The sequence below is a fragment of the Trachypithecus francoisi genome, unplaced genomic scaffold (assembly GCF_009764315.1).
Source record: "Trachypithecus francoisi isolate TF-2019V2 unplaced genomic scaffold, Tfra_2.0 Lachesis_group19, whole genome shotgun sequence".
In the NCBI taxonomy this organism is placed as follows: domain Eukaryota; kingdom Metazoa; phylum Chordata; class Mammalia; order Primates; family Cercopithecidae; genus Trachypithecus; species Trachypithecus francoisi.
The window spans coordinates 9,456,894-9,480,852 of record NW_022681464.1 but is presented as its reverse complement, the minus strand read 5'-3'; the positions used below and the strand labels follow the sequence as shown (position 1 = coordinate 9,480,852).

Genomic DNA, 23,959 nt, shown 5'->3' with positions numbered 1-23,959 from the left:
GGTGGGTGGTTATTTGAGGGAGGCCAGGTTGCCCCCTTTTTTTTTGAGTCAGAGTCTCGCTGGAGTGCAGTGGCACAATCTCAGCTCACTGCAACCTCTGCCTCCCAGGTTCAAGCGATTCTCCTGCCTCAGCCTCCCAGATAGCTGGGACTACAGGAGTGTGCCACTCCAGGAGCGTGCCATCACACCTGGCTTTTTTTTTCTTTTTGAGACAGATCTCACTCTGTCACCCAGGCTGGAGTGCAGTGGCATAGTCTTGGCTCAATGCAACCTCCATCTCCAGGATTCAAGTGATTCTCCTGTCTCAGCCTCCGGAGTAGCTGGGATTACAGTGGGATTACAGGTGTGTGCCACCACGCCTAGTTAATTTTTCGTATGTTTAGTAGAGACAGGGTTTCACCATGTTGGCCAGGCTGGTCTTGAACTCCTGACCTCAAGTGATCCGCCCGCCTCAGCGTCCCAAAGTGCTGGGATTACAGGCATGAGCCACTGTGCCCGGCCTCCATATATATATATTTTCAGTAGAGATGGGGTTTCACCATGTTGGCCAGGCTGGTCTTGAACTCCCGACCTTAAGTGATCCACCTGCCTCGGCCTCCCAGAGTGCTAGGATTACAGGCCTGAGCCACCACGCCTGGCCTTAGGTTGCCCAATTCTTAGCAATCTGAGATGGAAGGGAGGGGGCAACCCAGAGCCCAAAAATGAGGATTCCTCCCCTCATCTCCCCCTACTTTCATCATCTGTAGGGTGGTTCTCAAAATCATGTCCATTTTACAGGGCAAATGGTAGAAGTAACCTGCTCAGTTAGGACAGATCAGATTACAGTCAAAGCCAGACCAGCCACACCCTGATGCTACTGTCTAGGCCACCACGGCTGGCAGGTACCTGCTGCAGGCTTAACCCCAGGCTAGGCGGTATATCAGGTGCAAAAAATGATGGTGAAGAGTGATTGTGACAGGCTTGGCTCTGGACTCTAGGGCTATGACAGAAATTGAGAGGATGACAAATATGATTTAGTAGTAACCCTACAGATAGGCCAAGGGCAGACATGTTTGTAGGAGAGTGTGTGTGAGCAGGGGAGTCTTGACCCACAGCGGGAGGCCGGGATGGAGTGGGTAGTGAGGGTAGTGGTGATGGGGGTTGTGTCTGGGCTGAGCTGGTTTTATGGGGGAGATGGCATTTCAGGAGCTTGTAGAGCGAAGTATTGGATACACAGAAGACTTTGAGGCAGAAGTAGGGTCCCTTCTGCTCCTACAGAAGAAGGGGAAGAAGCAAGTAACTGTCCCATTTAATAATGGAAATACAGTAGTAATAAAAATATTAGTAATTAGGATGTCAAATACCCTAGCCTCCAAAAATATGCAAAGGCCATTCACTGCAGGAAACTGACTTATTGGTATTAAACAGGAGAAGGGGCTGGGTGCGGTGGCTTACACTTGTAATCCTAGCACTTTGGGAGGCTGAGGCGGGTGCAGAACCTGAGGTCAGGAGTTCGAGACTAGCCTGGCCAACATGGTGAAATCTGTCTCTAATAAAAATACAAAAATTAGCCAGGCGTGGTGGCATTCGCCTGTAATCCTAGCTACTCGGGAGACTGAGGCAGGAGAATCGCTTGAACTCGGGGGGCAGAGGTTGCAGTGAGCCAAGATCGCGCCACTACACTCCAGTCTGGGTGACAGAGCAAGACTCTGTCTCAAGAAAAAAACAAAACAAAACAAAAAACAAAGAAACAACAACAATAACAACAACAAACAGGAGAAGGACCCAAGATGGTATCTCAGTAGTCAGGGTCCTACTTCAGTATTTCCGCAGCATTGGTTAGATCAGACTATCATGGAATCTTTTAAAAACTCAGTGTATTAGTCCACATTCACTCATTCATTTTCGGACTGACAGTTGTGATCTTAGTAGTGATTTTTTCTTTTCTTTTTTTCCTGAAAGAGGCTGGGCTCTTGTCACTACCCCACAACCTCTCAAATCCCTTGAGGACTCAGGTAGCAGAAAGTAAATACATGAATGAAGGAGTGAAATAACATACACAGATAAACTACTTAGCTAGCACACACTACGTTTTCAGTGATTCTCAATGAGGCAGTGGTGGCTGTGGTTAAGAAGTAAGCTCTGCCTGTGTTGTAATCCAACACTGCCACTTACTTGGATGTGTCATCTTGGGCAGGTCACTCTGTGCCTCAGTTTCCACCTTTGCAACTTGGGGCTAGTAACGCCATCCAACTCATAGGGTTGTTATGAGTTGTAAAGAGGATTCAATGAATTCAACCCATTTAAATGCAAGGTGCCTGGTATGTAATAGGCATTCAATAAAAGTTATCTTCTTTTCATAATTATTCTTGTAGTTAGGGATGAAAAACTCGCACTCCTGTAGGCAGTCAGAAAAAATGAGTGAAGTGGGGGAACTAACGGGCCTGGTCTGAAGGGGGATACTGATGTTTAGGGGAGTACGGACCCAGCGGTGTGAGATTTTCAGAATCTCCTCTTGACGGGTCTCATCCGAGGTTCCAGCACAGCTCTGTAGAGGTGAAAGCTTTATTATTATTATTTTTCTTCTCAAAACACTGCAGTGGTTTGGGTGAGTGCGGGTCCTTGGCCAGATCTTGAGTCGTGAGATGCGTCTTCAGCATCTCCTGCTTCTCCTTGGGAAGCCCTCTACCCGCCAGTTGGCCCGCGCCCTCCTCCCCTTTCTCGGGGTTCGGTCCACCTCCTTTCCCCCACCCTCCCCAGGGCTGACTGCAAATCGGAGGGCGACTGCAGAGGCGGAATTCGGGGCAGAGCGGCGCCTCCCCCGCGGGCCCCGTCCCACCAGCAGGTGGCGGTCGATCTGCAAGGCCTGCAAGGTGCCCGGGCAGAAACTTGAGCAGATGTTGGTGCCGCTGCCCAAGAAGACCTCAGCCGAGTCTCCCCGAGCCCAGCTGAGTCTCCCCGAGCCCAGCTGTACGCATCCGCGAAAAAGCGGGGAGAGAAGGGCGCGGGCTCTCCGCTGGAGCAACTCAAAGATTCAGACACCGCGAGCTGCTTTCGGAAGGGCTTCAGGAGGGGGTGAGTACTGAGCAGCGCACAGAAAAGGGAGCGCTGTCCTTTGTTGAAGGCATTGTCCTTGTCTTGCATTGAGTGGCTTTCACACACCCCAGGAAAGACATTTCTGGAAGGAGACGGTCTCAACAGAAGGAGGGAGCGCGGGAAAGAAGCCCGGGGAGCCGGCGCCTTCACGCCCCGCGGTCTGCAGCGGGAGGAGCGCGGGTTCCATCGCGCCAGATGGCGCTGTCTGGCTTTTCTCGGGCCTCGGGCGCCAGTCTCCAGAGGTCCCCGGCGCAGCAGCCTCTCTAGCCGGCCGACGCAGGCTCTGTGTTTCCGGGCGGAAGTGAGGCGCCGAGCGGAACGGCCTCTGGTGACATTTTCTTGGGGGCGGCGCGGACGACTGAAGGGACTTGGTGGTAGAGGCTGCGGAGGCGGCGAGGTTCACTTTGGTCCCGGCAGGGGCTCTGACCGCGACCCTCTGCTCGCCGCCGGCGCTTGTTCCGAGGAGGAGAAGGCGGCGGTGGCCGTCGCGTCCTGAGTCACCGCAGCGGGGAGAGTCCCAGCCGGGGGGTCGGTGCGTGCCCCGACGGGGCGCGCGCGGAGCGAGCGAGGAGGCACGGAGTCGCAGCGGAGCGCAGGTGAGGCGGGAAGGGGCGCAGGGCCGCGGCCTGGCTACTGGTCGAGTTGCGGAGCCCGGGCTGCGTCCCAGGGATGGGTCAGGGCGAGTCGGAGGGCTGCGGGCCGTGGTGAGGGCTCTGCGGCGTCCGGACGCTGGAGTCCTGGCGGGCCCGGCTGGTGGGTGCCGGGAACTCGCAGCCTGGACTGGCGTCTGACGCGGGGCATCGCACCGCTCCAACCTCCTTGCTCGTCAGCCGCTGGTGACGAGCGTCCTCCCGGCCCGGCGGAGTTGGCTACGGCACCCCAACCCCCCAGACGCTGGGGCCGGGTCGAGGCGAATCCTTTTCCGTGGGGTACTAAGGAGAGGCTGGAGGTGCCGCAGTCCCCGGTCTGCGGGGGGAAGCGGCTTCACGGCCTTGGAGTTGTCTTCACGCAACTTTCTGGCTCCTAGGCCCGCCTGGGAAGCAGTGGCGGCAACTCCGCCAGCTCCGCGAGCCGGGGGTCTGGCGCCGATAACTGCCCCTGCAGTGGAGAGCTCCAGGGCTGCGGCCGCAGTGGCCTTGAAGGAGGGAGAAAAGGCTTTCTTAGGCTTGGCGCCGCCTGCCTCTCGGCGCTTCCACTACCTTCGGTCGGCAGGCGCCTCCAGTCAATGGGAGAGATGTGTCAGTCTCCAAAATTGACTGCTTCTGGGGAGTTCGTCAACTTTATTTCAAAACCGGTGAGGGTGTACACTGACGAACCCGGGTTAAAGACTATCGCCTTTACGCAAGCCATTCATTCTCACTTTTAAATTGTCCGCCTGTCCCCTCGCCTCCCCCCCGCCCCCGCCCCCCTCCCTCCCCGGCAGCCCCCATCGCAAAATTGATGCTCCCAGGTTGAAGTAGAGAACATCGGTACGAGCCCTCCCAAATAGGTCCTTGAGCAGTTTCGGCTTGGATGGGTTTTTAGTTTTTTGCCTGACCTTTTGCTTTCTGAATCCTCCCACCCAGTAAAATTAAAATCCCACTGATGATACCTCCTCAAGGTTGGACTTCTTAATTACAAATACATCTGCCAATTTTGCTTAGGCTATTATTGTGTAGTATTGGGTACATGCTAACAGTTTGAATCACTCCCTTTCTTCTCTTGGGATATTTTAAGGATGGAAGCTATTAACTTTCTAATGTAGTTTTGCTGATCCTGGCAATCTAGATTCCTCCAGTAATCAGAGCATTGCCTTTTGGTTTAACAAGCATTTTTAGAGGCCTGCAATTGATAGTTACTACCTGATGTCCTGAGGAGTCACATCGCTAACCATTTTATTTATTTATTTATTTATTTGAGACGGAGTCTCGCTCTGTAGCCCAGGCTGGAGTTCAGTGGTGTGATCTCGGCTCACTGCAACCTCCGCCTCCCGGTCCTGGTTCAAGCAGTTATCCTGCCTCAGCCTCCCGAGTAGCTGGGATTACGGGCACGAGCCACGCCCAGCTAATTTTTGTATTTTTAGTAGAGACGGGGTTTCACCACGTTGGCCAGGCTGCTCTTGAACTCCTGACCTCGTGATCCGCCCTCCTCGGCTTCCCAAAGTGCTGGAATTACAGGCGTGAGCCACCGCGCCCGGCCTGAATCAGATTTCTTAATGGGAAAAATTTTTTTTCTGACACCTTTTTGGGGAAAGTTTTTTTTCTGATACCTTTTTGTGAAAAATTGGATGGACTGGATATTGGAGCTGGAAACTTTCCCCATTGTTAGAATAAGTTCACAGTGTAGTTGTTACTTATTCACTTTATATTACTTTAACATGCATTTATTTGAGAGTAGCTGTCATAATCTTTGTTTTATGGTTATCATGATTAATTCAAAACCCATATAGTAAAGATAAATTCAGCTTTAGGTTCTAATTTAATGCAGTTCCTTTAGAACTGAGGGCTAATGCGTGTCCTTCAAAGGTTTCTTGCTCCTAATGTTAATAGTGACATTGGTACTTTCAGTCTCTTTATTGTATGACTAGTAAATTCTGTGCGCTTGTGTAGTTACTCATTATACAAGAAGTTGTTTTGTTGGGATTCCCAATCTTACGGCTTTTGTTGACACGTGCATGAACAGACTTGATAGATAGGCAGTTTCAGTATTCTTTTTAAAGTTTGGAATTCGTGTACACTAGAGACCCAAACCTTACTTTGGTAAATCATCTTAGATCTTCCTTATTTTCCTGCACGTAACTGAGGATGTGGAAATAACACATATTCATGTTTACTGAATTGACAGTACTTGAGAAAAACCTGTAAAAGGTGAAAAATGTTGTGTATGTGTGCTTTTTTTTTTTTTTTTTTTGAGACGGAGTCTCGCTCTGTCGCCCAGGCTGGAGTGCAGTGGCCGGATCTCAGCTCACTGCAAGCTCCGCCTCCCGGGTTTACGCCATTCTCCTGCCTCAGCCTCCCGAGTAGCTGGGACTACAGGCGCCCGCCATCTCGCCCGGCTAATTTTTTGTATTTTTTTTTTTTATTATACTTTAAGTTCTAGGGTACATGTGCATGACGTTTATATCATGTATAACTCCCCAATGCAATCCCTCCCTCCTCCCCCCTCCCCATGATAGGCCCCAGTGTGTGATGTTCCCCTTCCCGAGTCCAAGTGATCTCATTGTTCAGTTCCCACCTATGAGTGAGAACATGCGGTGTTTGGTTTTCTCTTCTTGTGATAGTTTGCTAAGAATGATGGTTTCCAGCTGCATCCATGTCCCTACAAAGGACGCAAACTCATCCTTTTTTATGGCTTATTTTTTGTATTTTTTTAGTAGAGGCGGGGTTTCACCGTGCTAGCCAGGATGGTCTCGATCTCCTGACCTCGTGATCCGCCCGTCTCGGCCTCCCAAAGTGCTGGGATTACAGGCTTGAGCCACCGCGCCCGGCCGCTTTTTTTTTTTGAAGACACCCTTACTCTGTCACCCAGGCTGGAGTGCAGTGGCATGATCACAGCTCACTGCAGCCTCAGCCTCCCAAGCTCAAGCAATCCTCCCACCTCAGCCTCCCAAGTAGCTGGGACCACAGGCTCATGCCATCACTTTCAGCTGATTTTTTAATTTTAATTTTTTTTTTTTTTGAGACAGAGTTTCGCTCTTGTTGCCCTGTCTGGAGTGCAATGGCACGATCACAGCTCACTGCAATCTCCGCCTCCCGAGTTCAAGGGATTCTCCTGCCTCAGCCTACCAATTAGCTGGGATTACAGGCATGTGCCACCACACCCGGCTAATTTTGTATTTTTAGGAGAGACGGGGTTTCTCCGTGTTGGTCAGGCTGGTCTTGAACTCCTGACCTTAGGCGATCTGCCTGCCTCGGCCTCCCAAAGTGCTGGGATTACAGGCGTGAGCCACCATGCCTGGCTACTTTTTAAATTTTTTGTAGAGGTGGAGTCTCCCTCTGTTGCCCAGACTTGTCTTGAACTCTTGGGCTCAGGCAGTCCTCCTGCCTTGGCCTCCCAAAGTGTTGGGATTACAGTTGGGAGCAACTGTACCCAGCCTAAATGTTGTATTTTCAATGTGTTCCTTTAAGGAATACTGATTTCGGTATCTTCTATTATTTTAGGAAAGAGTTTGGGACCAAATAAAGTTTCTTGGGTTACTGTAATTCTGTAGGCAAAATGAAATACACGTGATAATTTGAATAAAAAGTTATGAGACTATAAAAGGGGAGAGCTATATAGAAGGGGGATAGAAAATAGAGTGGATAAAGTATTTGTGAGGGGCTGGGTGCAGTGGCTCACACCTCTAATCTCAGCAATTTGGGTGGCTGAGACAGGAGGATCTGTTGAGCTCAGGAGTTTGAGACTACCCTGGGCAACATAGTGAGAGCCTCTTTCTCTCTCTTTCTTCCTTTTTTTTTTTTTTTTGATGGAGTCTTGCTCTGTTGCCCAGGCTGGAGTGCAGTGGCGCAATCTTGGCTCACTGCAACCTCTGCCTCCTGGGTTCAAAGGATTCTCCCACCTCAGCCTCCCGAGTAGTTAAGACAGGCGCCTGCCACCAGGCCCGACTAATTTTTGTTTTTTCAGTAGAGATGGGGTTTCACCATGTTGGCCAGGTTGGTCTCAAACTCTTGACCTCAAGTGATCCCCCGCCTCGGCCTCCCAAAGTGCTGGAATTATAGGTGTGAGCCACCACGCCCAGCTTTGAGAGCCCATTTCTATAAAAAATTAAAAAACTTAGCTGGGTGGGGTGGTGTGCATCTTTAGTCCCTGCTACTGGTGGGACTGAGGTGGAAGGATTGCCCAGGAGGTTGAGGCTGCAGTGAGCTGTGACTGTGCCCCTGCACTCCAGCCTGGGCAACAAAGTGAGACCTTGTCTCAAAATAATAATAATAATAATAGTAATTCAGTTATGATAATAAAAACCTCTTTATTTTCACAATACTAATTTATTGAGTGTTTACTGTGTGCCAGCAGTGCTGTAGTTGCAGGAACTATAGTAGTGAATAAGACCAACAAGGCCTCCTGGTGCTTAAGGAGCTTAGACATTTAAACCTGAGGTTTGAGTTGGATTTCCAGTGAGCATGCCAGGCTAGGGCAGCCTAACCAAAGTCATGATTGTCAGTGCACTTGAATGGTTAAGTGGGGCCAGTGCCTTGAGTTTTCAAAAGGAATGGGTAGAGCAGATAGGGCCAAGTTGTAAAGGTACCTTATTAGTCCGCTAATGGGTTGGGAATTTTCTTCTTTTTGGAGTAAAGAATTCCAGGTAGAATATGAAGAATGTGGTGGGCATTCCTTTTATTTTTATTTTTATTTATTTATTTATTTATTTTGAGACAGAGTCTCACTGCAATGCCCAGGCTGGAGTGCAGTGGCACAATCTCTGCTCACTGCAACCTCTACCTCCCGGGTTCAGACAATTCTCCTGCCTCAGCCTCCTGAGTAGTTGGGATTATAGGCATGTGCCATCATGCCTGGTTAATTTTTGTATTTTAGTAGAGATAGGGTTTCACCATGTTGGCCAGGCTGGTCTCAAACTCCTGACCTCGGGTGATCCGCCTGCTTCGGCCTCCCAAAGTGCTGAGATTACAGGCGGGAGCCACCATGCCTGGCCCCGACATTCCTTTTTAAAGATTTTTCTGGGGCTGAGTGCAGTGGCTCATGCCTGTAATCCCAGCATGCTGGGAGGCTGAGGCTGGTGGATTGCTTGAGCCCAGGAGACTAGCCTGGGCAACATGGCAAAACCCTGTCTCTACAGAAAAATTAAAAGATTATCTGGGTGTGGTGGCATGCGCCTGTAGTCTCAGCTACTCAGGAGGCTGAAATGGGAGGAGCAATTGAGCCCAGGAGTTTATGGCTGCAGTGAGTGGTGATCATGCCACTGCATGAGACTCTTTCTCAAAAAAAAGAACAAAAATATATTTTTTTATTATCCTTAAGTTGAGTGAATATAAATTTTTTTTTGAGATGGCATCTTGCTCTTTCACCCAGGCTGAAGTGCAGTGTCAGGATCTCGGCTTGCCACAACCTCCACCTCCTGGGTTCAAGTGATTCTCCTGCTTCAGCCTCCCGAGTAGCTGGGATTACAGGCGCGTGCCACCACACCCAGCTAATTTTTTATATTTTTGGTAGAGATGAAGTTTCACCCTGTTGGTCAGGCTGGTCTTAAACTCCTGACCTCAAGTGTTCCGCTCACCTTGGCCTCCCAAAGTGCTAGGATTACAGGGGTGAGCCACTGCGCCTGGCCCAGTGAATATAAATTTTATTGGTTTTATTTATTTTGGTTTGGCTTATTTATTTTGATTTCTTGGTCATCAGATTAAAGAAATCTGATATTTTTCTTTAGTTGTCAAATTCCAGTCTTGGTTTTGAGTTTGACTGTTGTCATGATACTTTTCTAAATCCTTTTAGCCTTTATCTTTACTTGTACCTCCTTTCCTTACTTTTTCAGGACTCTTATGATTCCACTTAAGAAGCAGTGTTTTCTGCTTCTGTGTGGGCAGCTTCTCTCAGCAGAAGTGGGATTGATGTTCAGTCAGTCAGTTTTCACACTCAGCCTACAGGGCCTTGTAAAAGTAAGGAGCAGGGTGAAACTAAAAAGTATCTTGCTTTTTTAAAGTTATCCTTTTTTTTTTGTTTTTGAGACGGAGTTTCTCTGTTGTTGCCTATGCTGGAGTGCAATGGCGCAATCTCCGCTCACTGCAACCTCCGCCTCCCGGGTTCAAGTGATTCTCCTGCCTCAGCCTCCCAAGTAGCTGGAATTACAGGCATGGGCCACCACACCCGGCTAATTTTGTATTTTTAATAGAGACGGGGTTTCTCCATGTTGGTCGGGCTGATCTCAAACTCCCGACCTCAGGTGATCTGCCTGGCTCGGCCTCCCAAAGTGCTGGGATTACTAGTGTCAGCCACCGCGCCTGGCCTATAGTTCTTTTCTATATTCCTGAACTGCTAGGAGAGGAAACTGTATGATCTATGTATTATACAGATTTATCAGAACATATTTCTAGCAGCTGATAATAGTAAATGTGATTTTAAAATACTTTAAAGTAGCCAGTATAACTGAGATTTGATAAGTTGTTTGCTTAGTTGTTAGGATTTTTGGCTTTAATTTACAATGTTTTAAGTTTTGTTTCTGTTCTCTTTCATGTCTCTTCAAAATAAGGGACCTCATTCCTCTTTGCTCAGACTCTGCCACTTAATAGGTAAATGGTATAAATTCCTAAATTATTAACTTTAAGTAATTTTAAAACCTACCTACATGAGTATTTTCTAGTTAAGTGACAATTAACTTAAAGTGGAAATCTATCAGCAGGGACTTAATGCATATGTGGTACTTATACCTGGTTAAATTAAAAACCCATTTACTGAACATTTACGTGCCAGGTGGTAATGGGCACATAAAATAAGCAGTTTGGGGTGGGGCACAGTGGCTCACGCCTGTAATCCCAGCACTTTGGGAGGCCGAGGTGGGCGGATCACCTGAAGTTAGGAGTTCGAGACCAGCCTGACCAACTTGGAGAAACCCCGTCTCTACTAAAAATACAAAATTAGCTGGGCATGGTGATGCATGCCTGTAATCCCAGCTACTCGGGAGGCTGAAGCAGGAGAATCTCTTGAACCCGGGAGACGGTTACGGTGAGCCAACATTGTGCCATTGCACTCCACCCTGGCCAACAAGAGGGAAACTGTCTCAAAAATTAAAAACAACAACAACAAGCAATCTCTGCCCAGGGAACTCAACTAGTGAACCAGATGATTTCTAAGTTTCCTTCCTGCTCTAAAATGTGAAGAAGAGAAAGTAGATTGTAAGGGAAAAAAGTACTGCATAACAAAACAACTGTAGTATGGAACTAGTGTTTTCTTTTATAAATTCATTTTAAATAAGTTATTAGAAAATAGCATTTTTCTTAGTATCTCTAAGCTTGAAAGGCTGGAAACTTAAATGCCATTTTTTGGGCTGGGAATGGTGACTCATGCCTGTAATCCTAGCACTTTGAGAAGCCAAGGCAGATGGATCATGAGGTCAGGAGTTCGAGACCAGCCTGGCCAACATGATAAAAACCCTGTCTCTACTAAAAGTACAAAAATTAACTGGGTGTAGTGGTGCACGCCTGTAATCCCACCTACTTGGGAGGCTGAGGCAGGAAAATTGCTTGAACCTGGGAGGCAGAGGTTGCAGTGAGCTGAGATCATGCCATTGCACTCCAGCCTTGGAGACAGAGCAAGATCGGGAGGTGTCTTTTTTTGTAATGCCTGTTCATTTGTGAAATACATTTTTTCTGTGCTTGTAATTCAAGTCCGTGTATTCTGATGGTTGTTCAAAGAGAAACAACATTAAATCTGTTAAAACTTACTTAGAGCAGCCGTTTCTAAGAATGTATATAAACTAGAATTGTGCTTAGGTAGTCTAGAAATTAAGTTTATTTTTACTGATTGATTGATTGATTGATTGATTGAGATGGGGTCTTACTGTGTTGGCCGGGGTGGTCTCCAACTCCTGGGCTCAAGTGATCCTCCCATTTTGACCTTTCATAGTGCTGAGATTATAGATGTGAGCCACTGTGCCTGGCTGAAGGTAAGTTTTTATTAGCATAGTTAGCATTAGGGAAACAAAATACTGACCAAAGTGACCAGTAGAAGTTATTTTTTCACTGAGTTGACTGGTTTAAAAAAATGACCTTTACGATGATGTCTGGAGTCTGCATTTTGTTAGGTGCCTTATAATTAGAGAAAGGTATTGTCGGGGATAGGAAAGTTGGGTGTGGACTAAAACTTAAGGAAAAGAGGATTGTTTTTCTTTCTGTATTAAGAACAAAAACTTCATGTGGTTAAAATTTTAAGCAGTATTCTGTCTGCTTTAGTTTTAACCTAGCGTAGAAACATAGCTTATAGCTTATTCTTAAATCAACAATTTATTATCAAAGGTTTCTTACTATTTTTCTTGCTGAAATCAACTAAGCACTTTGCAGTGAGCCTGAGGGTGTGTATAGTGGAGAGAGTTTTGGCAGCTTTTATCTTGGGACCTCAGTTCCTGGCATGTAGTGATCCATCTTTATGTGAATTGTCTTCTGAAGGACATAGAAAATGACTAGGGCAGAAATCTTGGAGAAAATTTAGAACCTTTATTTTAGGGCCAGGCATGGTAGCTCACACCTGTAATCTCAGCACTTTGGGAGGCAGAGGTGGGAGGATAGCTTGAGCCCAGGAGTCTTAGACCAGCTGGGGCAACAAACTGAGACCCCGTCTCTATTAAAAAAATTATTTTTACAAATTAAAAGAACCTCTGTTTTAAATTATTCTTGATTTACACTGATGGTACTTTTGAGTACTTTAGAAAATCTCTCAGTAGCCACAGTGCTTTTTTTTTTTTTTTTTTTTTGCATTTGGTAACTTCCTTGGCTTCTTACTTGATGCTAGTTTATTCACAGCCCTGGTGCAGGTCCAGGTACATGCCGGAAGTAGTAATATCTGCAATATGAAGTGATTTGAGCAGCCATTATCACTCTTGGCCTATTTATAGAGCTTATATCAGTGGAGAAAAGGTTGGCTGGCAAGCAAGCAAAGCTGATCTTTGGTGGTTGCAATCTCACAATTTATATTTAAGTTCTGAGTAGGCCAAATTCAGCACATTATGGACACATCCATTCAGCTGTATTAATATTAGTGTTTCCTTTCTCTACTCTAACCTTTTAGAACTCCAGTTTCCCAGTCAGCTTCACTGTTAAAGGAAAGAAAACCGAAAAACTTATCACACTAAAAAGGAATAATTCCTTAATGTCATATGATAGTGTTCAGATTTTTCTGTTGTCTCATAAATGTGTCAGATCAAGAGCCAGATAAGTTATCTGCATTGTTTTGTAATCTGTAGGTTCACCCTCCATTTCTTTTCCCTAGCAAGTTACAAAAGAAGTTTTCCCAGTCTGGATTTAGCAGTTACATTCCTCTGGATTCCTGTGGTGGTGGTGGTAAACGTTTTTCTCTGACCCCTGGGTTTCTTGTTAATTGGTATTAGATTTAGAAGCTTGATCAGATTGTTTGTATAATATGTATTCTCTCTCTTGCTTCTTTTGCAGGGGATGAAGGGGAATACTTTATAGATGGTACTTGCATCTGTAGGTGCATAATACTTGGTTCCCTGTGATGTTAGTAGCTGTTGGCGATCATTGCCCAGTTCTATTAATTAATTACTCGTAATTCCTCTCTCTGAGTGGGGCATCCTCTCTCATCATTCCCAGCTTGAGTCTTTTATGCTTGTTTATTGCTTCCTCAAACTTTTCTTTCTTTTGAGGATTAAAGGAAGGGATAAGTTGCTGTGGAGAAAAGGGCTCTTTCTACTATATTGTATTTCTATAAGTGGTTTTTATTTTAGTCCTAATCTTTGGTTCTTGCACTGTCTACATTGTCTATGCTGCAACTTCTTGGTGGGAAAACTGACTCGAAATCCCAGCAAATAATTGAAAGAAGTCCTTCAAAACCAAATTAAAAAAAAAATTTTTTTCTGAGACGGAGTCTTGCTCTGTCGCCCAGGCTGGAGTGCAGTGGCACGATCTCAGCTGACTGCAACATCCGCCTCCCGGGTTCAAGCGATTCTCCTGCCTCAGCCTCCTGAGTAGCTAGGATTACAGATGTGTGCCACCACGCCTGGTTAATTTTTGTATTTTATTTTTGAGACGGAGCCTCGCACTGTCACCCGGGATGCTGTGCATTGGCACGATCTCGGCTACTTGCAACCTCTGCCTTCTGGGTTCAAGCGATTCTCCTGCCTCAACCTCCTGAGTAGCTAGGATTGCAGGTGCCCACCACCACGCCCAGCTAATGTTTTTTGTATTTTTAGTAGAGACGGAGTTTCACTATGTTGGCCAGGCTGGTCTCGAACTCCTGACCTCATGATCTGCCTGCTTTGGCCTCTCAAAGTCCTGGGATTACAGGCGTAAGCCACTGCGTCCAGCAATTTTTTTTTTTTTTTTTTTTTTTTTGAGACGGAGTCTCGCTCTGTCACCCAGGCTGCAGTGCAGTGGCCGGATCTCAGCTCACTGCAAGCTCCGCCTCCCAGGTTTACGCCATCTCCTGCCTCAGCCTCCCAAGTAGCTGGGACTACAGGCACCCACCACCTCGCCCGGCTAGTTTTTTTTTGTATTTTTTTTTTAGTAGAGACGGAGTTTCACCGTGTTAGCCAGGATGGTCTCGATCTCCTGACCTCGTGATCTGCCCATCTCAGCCTCCCAAAGTGCTGGGATTATAGGCTTGAGCCACTGCGCCCAGCCAATTTTTGTATTTTTAATAGAGACGGGGTTTCAGCATATTGGCCAGGCTGGTCTCAAATTCCTGACCTTGTGATCTGCTTGCCTCGGCCTCCCAAAGTGCTGGGATGACAGGCATGAGCTACCGTGCCTTGCCTCAAAAACCAAAATTTATGGCCAGGGGTTGTGGCTCACACCTGTCATCTCAGCACTTTGGGAGGCCAAGGTGGGCAGATGGCTTAAACACAGGAGTTCGAGACCAGCCTGGGCAACATGGTGAAACTCCATCTCTCCTAAGAATACACAAATTAACTGGGCGTGGTGGCATGCGACTGTAGTCCCAGCTACTTAGGAGGCTTAGGTGGGAGAATCACCTGAGCCTAGGAAGGTGAGGCTGCAGTGATCGGTGATTGTGCCACTTACACTCCAGCCTGGGTGAGGGAAGTGAGACCCTGTCATAACAACAACAATAACAACAACAACAAAATATTTAGGAAGATTAGTATTATGAATACAATGGAGTCTCTTCCTAGAATTAAATGTGTGAGGAGAGGGGCCTTCATTTGAATTTTAGTAAGATACTACTTTCTACCTCATTTTGTGGTTATGTAGCTAAAGATATTTAGTTTCATAGTGCCTCATTCTTGCATATTTACGTATAGACACACAATCACTTTATATACAGTATTCTAAATGTAAGGAAACAGGTTTTTTAGGCTATTAGCAGTTGAGTCAGTTTTTGTCTTAGGTTTTATGTAGAAAGAGAAAAGGGAAGTTACTCTGTGAGAAATCATGTTGATTCTATGTAATGGAATATATTTTCATGTACAAATGAATAGTACTTTTAAGCAACAAGTTGTTTCCATTAGTGGTCTTGGTTTAAAAGATTGAGTTCATCAATTCAACAAATTTATCAGATATTGATTATGTGTTAGGAACTGTGAGTGAACTGATGCTGAGCATGATCTCTGTTTTCATGGGAGATTGCAGCATAGAGGGCTGAGGGGGTAAGTAAAAATATTTACGCACGTAATTTGTTTCTTTTCAATTGTGTTTCTCATAGTGTGCTGTTTATTATTCTCCTCTCTCATGTATAAAGTTAACTCTTAATTTCTTGGGCTTAAATTTCCTCTGATTGCTCTGTGTGCGCGCGTGTGCCACAGTCAGAAAAATCAGGTAATAATTGTTAGGTGTTAATTTTCTTGGATGATTACTAGTATTATAATTGTCTTCCACCATTGTCACAGCACTCCACTGTGCTAGCCAACTTGTCTAACTGAAATAACTTTTAAGTCTTTTTGTGACAATTGCTAAAGCCAGCAGGAAATAGGCACACAATACTGTTTGAAAGCCCTGCTTCATTCTAGTTTTATCTTCATGCATTGCAATTTGTCTCTTGTTGTCCAGTCTGCATATTCCCTATCCTCAATTCTTGTTTTTATTTAAAAAACCAGGCAAGGCCAGGTGTGGTGCTTCATGCCTGTAATCCCAGTACTTTGTGAGGCCTAGGCGGGCAGATCACTTGAGGTCAGGAGTTGGAGACCAGCCTGGCCAACATGATGAAACCTCGACTCTACTAAAAATACAAAAATTAGCTGGGCGTGCTGGCATACGCTGGTAATCTCAACTACCCAGGGGACTGAGGAAGGAGAATCGCTTGAACCCAGGAGGCGAAGGTTGATGTGAGCTGAGATCGTGCCACTGCACCGCATGCAGCCTGGGCGGCCACGTGAGACCCTATCTCAAATAATAAAAATAAAAAAACAGGCAAAACTTCGAAAATACCTAAAGTTGGGCATTTTGGACAGGGAGGGGGGCATTTTTAAGTGTTTAGGTGTAGAGTAGGCAAACTTTCACAAAGAGCTAAGAGAGTGTTTTTATTTTATTATTTTTATTGATTTTAATTTTTTTTTTCTCTTTTGAGACGCAGTCTTGCTCTGTTGCCCAAGCTGGAGTTTAGTGGCACAATCTTGGCTCACTGCAACCTCCACCTCCCAAGTTCAAGCAATTCTCCTGCCTCAGCCTCGTGAGTAGCTGAGATTACAGGTACATGCCACCACACCTGGATAATTTTTGTATTTTTAGTAGACATGGGGTTTCACCATGCTGGTCAGGCTGGTCTCGAACTCCCGATCTCAGGTGATTCGCCCACCTTGGCCTTCCAAAGTGTTGGGATTATAGGTGTGAGCCACTGCGCCTGGCCAGTAACTGTCTTAAAGGCAGAAATTTCTATTTTCTTGGAGTTAACTATGTTCTTGTTGGTCGTCTCTTGACTTCAGTTTATTTAAAGTTTCATTCATGTGAGAAGTGCCCAATTTCCTTGATTTTTGGTGCCAGGATGGTACATAATTTTTGAATAATAGATTCAGTAATAAACATACATGATTTAATATTTAAACTGTAAGCCAGCTGACAGTTTTTGGATTTTCAAGCTAAGCCTATTAAAAAATAACTTAAACAATTTGTTTAGACTAAACTGCCGTGAGGCTAAACTGTAACTCCCTTGCTAAGTAACTCCCTCCCTTGCTTAATAACTCCCTCTCCCCTCCCTGTATAGCATAGTTTTTCTTTTATTGATTGACTATTTGGCATGCATTGAGCATAATTTTAAGTAAGCACAGTATGGAAATACACTATGTATTTTTCTTGAGATATAATACTGAAGATAAGGAATAGTGGTTGTGTGGTTTCTGTAAAATAACACAGTGGATGTTTTGTTTTTAGGGAAAGTTATCAAATCAGCAGCACTTAAATTTTATATGAAGTAGCTTAGTATTTGTGATGGAAACATTAGTAGTTTATACTAATTAAGCTATAGATCTAAGCAAGGATATAATATACTGATTGCATTTCATGTGCCTGAGGTTTTTTTTTTTTTTGAGATAGAGTCTCACTCTGTTGCTTAGACTGGAGTGCAGTGGTGCAATCTTGGCTCACTGCAACCTTTGCCTCCCAGGTTCAAGCGATTCTTCCGCCTCAGCCTCCCGAATAGCTGGGACTACAGGCATGCGCCACCATGCCCAGCTAATTTTTGTATTTGTAGTAGAGATGGGGTTTCACTCTATTGGCCAGGCTGGTCTTAAACTCCTGACCTCGTGATCTAGCTGCCTTGGCTTCCCAAAGTGCTGGGATTACAGGTGTGAGCCACTGCTATGTGCCTACTTTTTTGAAAAAATAATTCATTTCTAAGCCTAGTATTATTATGCCTATTTGAAGGGCACATATTATTTTTATGATGCCTTGGCAGGTAATGTCAGGCAAAAGTAACTGAGGTAAAGAGTAACTGTCCACTTGTGCAGATTTTGTCCTTTAAAATCATATATATTTGAGATGGAGTTTCGTTCTTTTTGCCCAGGTTGGAGTACAATGGTGCGATCTTGGCTTACTGCAACCTCTGCCTCCCGGGTTCAAGTGATTCTCCTGTCTCAGCCTCCTGAGCAGCCGGGATTACAAGTGCCTGCCACTACGCCCGGCCAAGTTTTGTTTTTTTAATAGAGACGAGGCTTCACTGTGTTGGCCAGGTTGGTCTCGGAACTCCTGCCCTCAGGTGATCCACCTGCATCGGCTTCCCAAAGTGCTGGGATTACAGGTGTGAGCCCCCGTGCCCGGCCACAATCTCATATATATATATATATATAGTTTTTTTGAGACAGAGTCTCGCTCTGTCACCCAGGCTGGAGTGCACTGGTGTCATCTCAGCTCAATGTAACCTCCTCCTCCCGGGTTTGAGCGATTCTCCTGCCTCAGCCTCTTGAGTAGCTGGGACCACAGGCGCCTGCCAACCATGGCCAGCTCATTTTTTGTAGTTTTAATAGAGACGGGGTTTCACCATGTTAGCCAGGATGGTCTTGATCTCCTGACCTCATGATCTGCCCGCCTTGGCCTCCCAAAGTGTTGGGATTACAGGCTTGAGCCACCACGCCCCAGCCCCTAAAATCTTTTTTTTTTTTGAGACGAAGTCTCACTCTTGTTGCCTAGGCTGGAGCGCAGTGGTGTGGTCTTGGCTCACTGCAACCTCCTCTTCCCGGGTTCAAGTGATTCTCCTGCCTCAGGATCCTGAGTAGTTGAGATTACAGGTGTGCGCCACCACGCCTGGCTAACTTTTGTATTTGTAGTAGAGGCTGGGTTTCACCATGTTGGCCAGGCTGGTCTCGAACTCCTGACCTTAGGTGATCCCCCTGCCTCAGCCTCCCAACGTGCTGGGATTACAGGCGTGAGCCACCATGCCCAGCCTAAAATCATATTTTTTAAATTAAAAAAAAAAATATTTTGAGACAGGATCTCACTCTGTTGCCCAGGCTTGAGTGCGGTGGTATAATCATGGCTCTGTGCAGCATCGACCTCCCTGGCTCAGGTGATCCTGCTGTCTCAGCCTTCTGAGTAGCTGAGACTACAGGCATTGCACCATGAGGCCCAACTAATTTTCTTTTTCCTTTTTTTTTTTTTTTTTTGAGACGGAGTCTCACCCTATCGCCCAGGCTGGACTACAGTGGCACCACCTCGGCTCACTGCAACCTCTGCCTCCCAGGTTCAAGTGATTCTCCTGTCTCAGCCTCCCTAGTAGCTGGGACTACAGGCGCACACCATCATGCCTGGCTAGTTTATTGTATTTTTAGTTGAGATGGGGTTTCACCATGTTGGCTGCCTGATCTTGAACTCCTGACCTCATGATCCTCCTGCCTCGGCCTCCCAAAGTGCTGGGATTACAGGCGTGAGCCACCATGCTTGGCGGCCCAGCTTATTTTTCTTATTTTTAGTAGGGGCGAGGTCTCACTATGTTGCCTAGGCTGGTCTCGAACACCTGAGCTCAAGCAATCCTCCTACCTTGACCGCCCAAAGTGCTGGAGATTACAGGTGTAAGCCACCATGCCTGGCAAAAATATTAAATGGTTGGGGAATTATTAACGTAGAAATATAAGATTTTGAAATGTCAACTTACCTTTTAAGAAATCAAAATGGTGGCTGGGCGCAGTGGTTCATGCCTGTAGTTCCAGCACTTTGGGAGGCTGAGGCAGGGGGATCACTTGAGCCCAGGAGTTCAAGATCCTGAGTCAGAAAAGATCTTGGTATGTTGAAAGATCTGGAGCCTAATGAGGGCAAATGATGCTTATGATGAGATTTGAGTGACACATATTTGGGCTTTAAAAAAAAATCAAAGTTGACCGGGTGCGGGGTGGCTCATGCCTGTAATCCCAGCACTTTGGGAGGCCGAGGCGGGTGGATCACCTGAGGTCAGGAGTTCGAGACCAGCCTGGACTAAATGGTGAAGCCCCGTCACTATTAAAAATATAGGCCTGGCGCGGTGGCTCAAGCCTGTAATTCCAGCACTTTGGGAGACTGAGACGGGCGGATCACGAGGTCAGGAGATCGAGACCATCCTGGCTAACACGGTGAGACCCTGTCTCCACTAAAAAATACAAAAAACTAGCCGGGCGCGGTGGCGGGCACCTGTAGTCCCAGCTACTCGAGAGGCTGAGGCAGGAGAATGGCGTAAACCCGAGAGGCGGAGCTTGCAGTGAGCTGAGATCCGGCCACTGCACCCCAGCCTGGGCGACAGAGCAGGACTCCGTCTCAAAAATATATATATATAAAAATTAGCCAGGTGTGGTGGCTGATGCCTCTAATCCCAGCTACTCAGGAGCAGGAGAATCACCTCAACCTGGGAGGCGGAGGTTGCCATGAGCCGAGATCACGCCACTGCGCTCCAGCCTGGGTGACAGAGCAAGACTCTCTCCCAAAGAAAAAAAATCAAAGTTTATTCTAATTGGAAGGAAACATGTGTAGAGAAAGTATAGGTCAAGGCAAGGAGCTGTCTTGTTCCCCTTCTTAAGTGTGAAATGTAGATGTGCTTTTATTTACACAAAAGGTGTATTCTTGTATATTTATGGGTAACCAAATTCTAAATAGCAACCTTCAAATACATTGACAAAACTTACTTTAAAGGAGTCTGTATTAAAACATTTAAAAAAAAATTTATTTAAAGAGATGGGGTCTTGTTATGTTACCCAGGCTGGCCTTAAATTTCTTGGGCTCAAGTGATCCTCTGCCTTAACCTCCGGAAAAGTTCGTACTGCAGGCACATGCTATGGTGCCCAGATAAAACCTTATCTTTGGCCAGGTGTGGTGGCTCATGTCTGTAATCCCTGCAGTTTACAAGACCAGGGTGGGTAGATTGCTTGAGTTCAGGAGTTTGATACCAGCCTGGGCAACATAGTGAAATCCCTATTTCTATAAAAAATTAGTGGGACTTGGTGGCGTGTGCCTGTAGTCCCAGCTACTTGGGACACCAAGGTGGGCGGATCACTTGAGTCTTAGGGTTTGACGGAGCAGTGAGTGATTATCATGCCCCTGCCCTCTAGCCTGGGTGACAAGAGTGAGATACTCTCAAAAAAAAAAAAAAAAAAGAAAACCTTATATTTTAAATGTGTATAACCTAATTTATATGTTGTAATGATACATTCAGAACTTTCATGTTTGGTTGAAGAAGGCTACTTGTGTAGCAGGATCTAGTTTTATCCTAAGAGGCAGGTTGGAAATTCAGAAACTCTTCTAAATATATCTATCTAAAGATATCTTGGCCATTGACCTACATATTCTTTTCTTAGGAATCAGGATTATGCATTTTAGGTTAGCTATGAGCAATAATTAATGAAAATAATTAAAATGTTCTGAAAACCTAAATAGAATTTTTTAGAGATAGTTGTCAACATGGAAAGGCCATTTATCCTGTGTAGTGTTTTTAAATTACAGCTTTTCAGGCTGGGCGCGGTGGCTCACACTTGTAATCCCACACTTTGGGAGGCCGAGGAGGGTGGATCACCTGAGGTTGGGGGGTTCAAGACCAGCCTGACCAACATGGAGAAATGCCGTCTCTACTAAAAACACAAAAATTAGCCAGGCATAGTGGCGCGTGCCCGTAATCCCAGCTACTCTGGAGGCTGAGGCAGGAGAATTGCTTGAACCCGGGAGGCAGAGGTTGCGGTAAGCTGGGATCGCACCATTGCACTCCAGCCTGGGCAACAAGAACGAAACTATCTCAAAAAAAAAAAAAAAAAAAAAAATTACAGCTTTTCAAAAAACCTACAAATATGCAGTAAAACATTCATTTTAAAACACTCATTAGTGTCTAGAGCATTCTTTGGATGGGTTTTTGAAATGAAATTACATCTTTTAAAAAAACATTCTTGAAACTTTGAAAACATTGAGATCTCAGCTAATTCATGGTAAGATTATGCTGTGTCTTTAATTTACCAGCAGCCCCAGTGACACCCCTGTAGTGCAGCGTGGAGGCACTAGTTTTAATGCTAAGAAGCAAAGGCCAAGGTAGTACAGATTGCTCCCATATTGCCTTTTCCAAGTCTGTGTGTAGACCCATTAACTGAACTGGTTTTCTGTATGCTGTATGAAAGATGTTTTTGCAGAAGATGGCTGTAATGTGTGTTTATGCATCATCTGTGTTTTTTAAAGCAAAAATGAGATTTAATAGATTCATTTAACTGTGATAAATCCAGTGTGCAACTGGTCTCTGTCCCAGTTGGATCCAGGGCTCATTTGATATTATCTCGGCACTGTTTTTCTCTCTTTGTGTACTGGCTCTGTGTACTACTTTTGGTCTTTATTTTCAGCCAGGCTTTCCTCTCATGAGGGCAGAGTTGGCCCCCAGTAGCTCTCAACTAACTCATTTCCTCAGTATTGAGAAAAAAAATTAATAGACTTTATTTTTTAGGTCAGTTTTAAGTTTGCAGAAAAATTTAACAAAAAGTACAGAGGGTCGTCAACCCATTTTGTCCTGTTATTAACATATTGCATTAGTCTGGCATATTTGTTACAACTGACAAGCTAATATTGATACATTATTATTTGTCATTTATTTAATTTGTTTTGTTTTGTTTTTTTTTTTGGTAGAGAGGGAGTCTCTACAAAACTTTATCTTGCATTGCCCAAAACTTCATCTTGCCACCATGCCTGGCCTGATACATTAATATTAAAGTTCATAGTTTACATTAGGGTTCACTCTTTTTGTATTGATTAACACAGGGATTCTATGTTGAATAAAACCAAGTTGGCCGGGCGCGGTGGCTCAAGCCTGTAATCCCAGCACTTTGGGAGGCTGAGACGGGCGGATCACAAGGTCAGGAGATCGAGACCATCCTGGCGAACACAGTGAAACCCCGTCTCTACTAAAAATACAAAAAACTAGCCGGGCAAGGTGGCGGGCGCCTGTAGTCCCAGCTACTTGGGAGGCTGAGGCAGGAGAATGGCGGGAACCCGGGAGGCGGAGCTTGCAGGGAGCTGAGATCCGGCCACTGCACTCCAGCCTGGGCGACAGAGCAAGACTCTGCCTCAAAAAAAAAAAAAAAATAAAAAAATAAAAACAAGTAACAGTTCTGTGGGTTTGTTCTCGAACTCCTGAGGTCAGGAGTTTGAGACCAGTCTGGTCAACATGGTGAAACTGGGCATGGTGGCACGTTCCTGTAGTCCCAGCTACTTGGGAGGCTGTGGCAGGAGAATTGCTTAAATTTGGGCAGTGGAAGTTGCAAGTGAGCTGAGATCGTGCCACTGCACTCTAGCCTGGGTAACAAAGTGAGACTCTGTCTCAAAAAAAAAAAAAGTCAGCATGTGGACTCTGGAATGACTTTATTTAAAATCCTGACTCTACAGTACTACCTACAGTATTGGCAGTATAGGTTCTGTGAGTTCATGCAGATTCCCTTTTTTTTTTTTTTTTGAGAGATGGAGTTTCGCTCTTGTTGCCCAGGCTGGAGTGCAGTGGTGTGATCTTGGCTCACTGCAACCTCCGCTTCCAGGGTTCAAGTGATTCACCTGCCTCAGCCTCCTGAGTAGCTGGGATTACAGGTGTGTGCCACCATGCTCAGCTAATTTTGTATTTTTAGTAGAGACAGGGTTTCACCATGTTGGTCAGGCTGGTCTTGAACTCCTGACCTCAAGTGATCCACTCACCTCGGCCTCCCAAAGTGCTGGAATTACAGGTGTGAGCCATTGCGCCCAGTCGGTTTTGTTTTTTTTTTTGTTTTGTTTTGTTTTTGTTTTTTAATGACAAAGTCTCACTCTGTCGCCCAGGCTGCAGTGCAGTGGTGCAATCTCAGCTCACTGCAACCTGCACTTCCTGGGTTCAAGCTATTCTTGTGTCTCAGTCTCCCGAGTAGCTGGGATTACAAGTGCATGCCAACACACCTGGCTAATTTTTTTTTTTTTTTTTTTGAGGCGGAGTCTCGCTCTGTCGCCCGGACTGGAGTGCAGTGGCCAGATCTCAGCTCACTGCAAGCTCCGCCTCCTGGGTTTCCGCCATTCTCCTGCCTCAGCCTCCCAAGTAGCTGGGACTACAGGCGCCCGCCACCTCGCCCGGCTAGTTTTTGTATTTTTAGTAGAGACGGGGTTTCACCGTATTAGCCAGGATGGTCTCGATCTCCTGACCTCGTGATCCGCCCGTCTCGGCCTCCCAAAGTGCTGGGATTACAGGCTTGAGCCACCGCGCCCGGCCAATTTTTATATTTTTTGTAGAGATGGGGTTTCACCATTTTGGCCAGGCTGGTCTTGAACTCCTGGCCTCAGGTGATCTGCCCACCTTGGCCTCCCAAAGTGCTGGGATTACATGCGTGAACCAC

At 45.9% G+C, this 23,959-nt stretch overlaps 1 protein-coding gene across 4 annotated transcripts in view; it reads left to right on the top strand.

The window, feature by feature from the left end:
- The first annotated feature begins 2,869 nt into the window (after positions 1-2,869).
- CUNH18orf25 (chromosome unknown C18orf25 homolog) overlaps positions 2,870-23,959 on the top strand; it is a 98,563-nt gene continuing 77,473 nt past the window's right edge. Inside the window, exon 1 of one of the 4 annotated variants that reach the window (XM_033177844.1) lies at positions 2,870-3,054. The gene's annotated coding sequence lies outside the window, so the exon portion shown is untranslated. The other 3 variants (XM_033177845.1, XM_033177843.1, XM_033177846.1) reach the window with 3 other exon arrangements.